Genomic DNA, 5,550 nt, shown 5'->3' with positions numbered 1-5,550 from the left:
AAGTGCACCTTAAAATGCTAAGTTGCTGATTTGATAAATCTTCTACAACACTGCCCAATCATTTACATGGTAGGTGGAGGTTACTATAATCAGCATCAGATTGTTCAAAGACTGGGAATGGAGAGAACATTTTCTGAAGTCATGTCTGGGGTATGGTGTATGGTGGGTGGATACTTGGCTGCCTGGAGAAATGTAGCTGAAAACTCCAGAATTGCTCAAATGTTTGGACTGGTGAGGCTTAATGTTCTGGCCAACTGGCAGCAGAAACACACTGATGAAACTCATGAAGAATGAGGAAGGTGAGGTTTGGGTGGTGTGGATCCTTTAAAATGTCCTTGGGTTCTTTCTTTCTTTTCACTTTATTTGGGAGAGAGAGAGAGAGAGAGAGAGAGAGAGAGAATCTTCCATCTGCTAGGTCACTTCCCAAATGCCCTTATCAGCCAAGGCTGGACCAGGTTGAAGCCAGGAGCCTAGAACTTAATCTGGCTCTCCCACTTGAGTGACAGGACCCAAGTATTTGAGCCCCTCTCTGTTGCCTCCCAGGGTACACATTAGCAGGGAGCCAGACAGGATCTGGGACTTGAACCAGGTGCTCCAACATGGGATATGGGTGTCCTGAGCACTCTGTCAGATGCCTGTGCCTCTGCTTAGAGTCTGACTTAACATTTCTGAGTCTTCATGTCTGCCTGCTTTTTATTACTAAGAATATATTCTTTACATATCTGTATTGGGGATTGGAATTGAGGTTACAGTTAATTTTCTAAATAATTTAACTCTTGTTTTTTCTTTAAGGAAACCGGGATGCTGATGAGAGTGTGGAAAGGATGTGTGTTGTGAGCAAACTACTGTGCTCAGTATTGAGTAGCCTACCCGTGCTTGCTTCAGTTCAACCAGCCTGTGTAGTCACACACATGTGAATGTCGATGGTGGTGAATTGCACTTAAGAGAAAAATTTAGAAAGTCAAAGATTGGGTGCTTTATGGAAAAGTGTTATTGTGAAGCAAGACTCAATCTAATACTGAATCTAGAGTCCAGAGGGTAAGATTTCAGAGAGAAGAATAAAATGTTTTTTTTTCAGACTAGAAGGTGTCATTTTTCTGTCTCCTATTAGGAGAGTAATGTCCCTGAGTGATCTTAGTTGGCTGGTGCTGCCTGCAGGTGTCCCTTGCTAAGTCTAGGCTGGCTGGCTGAGGTGGTTGCTGAGCGTATGGGGTACCTGCCCTCAGGTGCATACCAGCCAGCTTCCCTTGCTGTGCAGGTGAATCCTGTGCACATTGTGTGACTTGTCCACTGCCAGAAGGTTGTGTGGCCAGCTCAGGGTTTATCAAGAGTGGATTTAGAAAACCTACTCCAGGTTTAGGAAGTCCTGGGTCCTCGTTTTGGCAATGCCATTGACTTAGCTGTGGGAATTTGGAGCCACATGAAACTTATGTAGGTCTTAATTTCTTAATTTGTAAAATGAGAGGGTGGGCATAGGCCCGTTATTTTATGTTCTTCTAAAGATGTGGTCACAGGGTGACCACAGCCCCCTAGCCCACCCCATCCTGTCTGCCTTCCAACAAGAACGTCTCTGCATTTCACCTTGTTTATCTATAGGACTTCCTTTTCAGAATTTGTTTAAAGATAGGTTCTAGTTGAATAAAACAGCACCATTTAAGAGGATTTTCAGGAAAAGAGGAGAAAGGTTTGGGTTTCACCTTCTTTGTCTAGCTGTTTAACACTGCTTGGCCGATGTGCCGTTGTGCACATTTGGAAGCCAGGACTTGTGTGTAACTTCTGAGCTGAGCTGGGAAATGAGAGCGTATGGAAGACGTCCTGTTCACGTAAAGAAAGTGGCCTTGCACTGATTTCCCTTTGTAACTATAATTTATAAAAAGTCACTCGTTTCTTGGGAAAGTTCTCTGTTCTTCTTTCCCCAGTGTGAAATTCGATCAAGTTCTTTGGAAAAAAAAATTAAAAAGAAAGTGAAGGAAAAACCACACATCCATACATCCATTCAAAGTGTCTGGTGTCCCAGCTGAGCTCTCAAGGAGGTGTAAACTCTCCCAGCAAGCTCAAGCGATGTAGGTGCAGCACTTTTCTGCTCACTTTTCGCACCCGAGATCATCAGTGCTGTTCATATCTGTGTTTTATTAAGGCAACTACATGGAAGTTGTGCATCAGGCTGCTAGGCTTTTGGCTAGAAATACTATGCATGGTACAGAAGTCACTGACTCTGTTTCTTTTAATTTCAGAAATTAAAATACAGGTCCATGGCTATGCTGGCATACTTCATCCTCACGCAGGCAAATCCTATTAAGGTAAATGCTCTCCATATGTGTTCTCCTGATGGCTTCACTCATCAGTGTCTCCTTGAGCTTTTCCCTATGGGTATGTTTGTGTCTCTGCAGCTCTCCAGGGGGCTTGAACAATTCTAGCTAAGAACTAGAATGGCACTACTCCAAATGGGAGTTCAAATCAGTAGAGCCTTAGGCAGGAAGGCTTTCACTGGGCTTGGAACTATTTTGGGTAAGTGCCAGACTCAATTTTCAGCTCCTTTCTACTGACAGGTACATTTATTTGGCAATAAAGAATGAACAGACACATGTGAAACTAAAGTCAACACTCGTGGGGGACGTAAAGATGAGTTAGGCCCATCTACTCCTCAGGATCTTATGTAGGTGCTGTGTTAGTCTCTTGTGGCATGACAAACCACCCTCAAACTAGGTGACTTAAAATCATGACAATTGGGGCCAGCATTATGGTACAACAGGTTCATCCACCATCTTTGATGCTGGATTCCCTATGTTTAGTGTCCACTGTTCCACTTCCGATCCAGCTGCCTGCCAATGTGCCCGGGAAAGCAGCAGAAAGAAGTCCGAGTGCTTGGGTTCCTGCCACTCTCCATGGGAGACCTGGGTGAAGCTCCTGGCTCCTGACTCCTAGCTTATGACTGGCCCAGCCCTGGCCATTGTGGCCATTTGGGGAGTGATGGACGATTCTGTCTCTCTGTACCTCTCTTTGTCTCTCTCTGTAACTATCTTACAAACAAATCAGTAAATAAAATAAAAGTCATGAAATCATTAATTTGGCTCATGAAACTGCAATCTGGCCGGAGCTTGGTGGGATCACACAGGTCTAGCCCCTGCTCTATGTTAGGGGAATTCCTGTAGGATGATATGTATAGCTGGGGGCTGGAACAGATGGGGCTGTTTTTCTCTATGTCATTTCAGGGTCTCTCCAGCGTGGTGGTCTCAAATTAATTGAACTTCTTACATGGTTGCTTAGGACTTTCAGAGCCACTGTTCCAAGCAGATCAGGTTAAAGTTGAAAGACTTCTTATGACCAGCCTCAGAGGTCTATTGGTTGGGCAAGTCGATAAGGCCAAACCATATTCCAAGAGGAGGGAATTGGCCTCCTTCTCTTAATGAGAGAAGCTCATAATGGGCATAGCATCTTTATATCTGCTTCCTCCAGTGTTTACCCTGGGATGAAACGGTTACAATAAGAAAAGTAAGCAAGGGTGGCTCAAGCCACTTGTGTGAGCTACTCAGGTCCTAAGTGGGAGAGTCACAATTCAAACCTAGCAATCTCGTACTAGCAAAAGAAGTCTGCTGGGTCTTTGGTTCAGTTCCTTTCATTTGTAACTGGGAAAAACAAACAAAAAGCAGATGAGTCTCCAAGAAAGACAAGAAAAGTGTGTTTGGTATCACATTTTGTTAGCAAAATTAGAATACCTTAGTCCTGGCAAGTTGAGCAAAGCCCATGACTGTAGGCAACTTGGGCAGAGCTTCCAGGAAAGGGCTTTGAAGGAGTTAAGGCAGCCAGATCTCTCGAGCCTGGGCACCATTATGTTGGCAGTTTTAGATGAGGCAATGCTATAGACACCTGTGTTATTGTACACCCTACTCACTACCAATTCTGAGAAATGATAGGAAAAGAAGGACAATTTAAATTGTCTTGTGTTAGAGCACATTACTAAGGATGTCATTGTTTTTCGATTCATCAGCATGTAGGCAGTGGAAGCCTTAGGTAGTCTGGCTGAAGGGAAAGGATCTTTGCTGGGGCCGGCGCTGTGGCACAATGGGTTAAAGCCCTGGCCTGAAGTACCATCATCCCATATGGGCGCCGGTTCTGATCCCGGCTGTTCCCCTTCTGATCCAGCTCTCTGCTGTGGCCTGGGAAAGCAGTGGAAGATGGCCCAAGTTCTTGGACTCCTGCACCCACGTGGGAGACCCAAAGGAAACTCTTGGCTTTGGATCGGCGCAGCTCCGGCCATTGTGGCCATTTTGGGAGTTAACCAATGGATGGAAGACCTCTCTCTCTGTCTCTACCTCTCTCTGTAACTCTGTCTTTCAAATAAATAAAATAAATCTTTTTTTAAAAGGTCTTTGCTATAAAGGGAAATGAAGTTTTCCTGATTGCAAGAGATGAGATGGACTTCTGTGGTATTGTTGATATGGATACACACTATGGGTCTATGAGTCTTGTTGCACTTGAATGGTGAAAAAGAGCAAACTTTTTCTTTCAAAGAAAGAAGGCAAAGTTTAGATGATGTGTTGCACCCTGCAGGGGCAGGGGGAGAGAGCACAGAGAGCCAGCCAGCCTTGGGCTATAAAACTACCTCCTTTCAGAGGAATAAAACCTATAATGGAAGAGATATTGCCAGGATTATGATACCTGATGACGTTACTGAAAAACCTCAGAAACAGGGACCATTGAGGAGGTCCAATCCCGAAGTAGGAGATCTGTTTGTAATTACTACATCCACTTGGGGAAAGTCTGGAATAGATTAATCAGTGGTTACTATAGATGAGAATTAGTGTATTTGATGTCTAAATATATAAAGGGCTGTGTGGAGAAGAGGTATGTGTGTGTGTGTGTGTATTTCGGTGTATGTGTATTTCTTCCCAACTACATGCTAGTGTTGTTAATTAATCTTTTGTAACTACTAGTGATATTAGTTTTTGTTTTGCTTCTTTTTTCCTTTTTTTCCAAAAAAGGATCAATGAGGAGGAAACAGCCTGGTCACCTCTAAGCGTACTGGGAAACCACGGAATGTGAACAACAAGACCGCAGTAACGCATTGCTGGGGACTTTGTAGTTTATGCTAATTGCAGGCCAACTACAGAAGAAGAAAAGGCAACCTCACAGACCCAAGCCCACAGAGAGGTGGTTGTCCTCTTGCTTTTCCTGGGTCAGACCCCATGTTTATGCAAACTGGCAGCATATTCTGAGAAGTTCCATGATTCTCTTTAGGTGAGATCTCCATGGATAAGGGGGAAGGAAGGTAGGGTGAGAACAGGAAGAAAAAAATCAAAGAAATAAGGAGTAAAATTACTATATGAATAAAATTCTGCCTGGTTTATATAATTTTTGGTAGTCAGAAATGAATTTCCTTGCTTTTTGGGGAAAATCTAGAAAATGATTAGAAATTGTAAGACTTTCAACTCTCGGGAGAGTTAGCTTTTCTCCAGCCTAATGTGCTCTCCACAAAGTTAGGACACACTATAAGCTCCAGAGGATTGCACACTTCTCTGGCAATCTGTTGTTCTGGCTGAAATCCTCTCA

General features: G+C 43.7%; 1 long non-coding RNA gene across 1 annotated transcript; it reads left to right on the top strand.

Moving 5' to 3' along the window:
- Positions 1-221: 221 nt before the first annotated feature.
- Positions 222-5,302, top strand: LOC133764717 (uncharacterized). The gene is made up of 4 exons (XR_009866466.1): positions 222-299; positions 793-1,038; positions 2,235-2,300; positions 4,983-5,302. It is a non-coding gene; the product is annotated as an uncharacterized LOC133764717 (long non-coding RNA).
- Positions 5,303-5,550: the final 248 nt, after the last annotated feature.

This window comes from Lepus europaeus, chromosome 7 (genome assembly GCF_033115175.1).
Source record: "Lepus europaeus isolate LE1 chromosome 7, mLepTim1.pri, whole genome shotgun sequence".
Classification (NCBI taxonomy): Eukaryota; Metazoa; Chordata; class Mammalia; order Lagomorpha; family Leporidae; genus Lepus; species Lepus europaeus.
The sequence above is the reverse complement of the archived record's forward strand: the minus strand, read 5'-3'. Positions and strand labels throughout refer to the sequence as shown.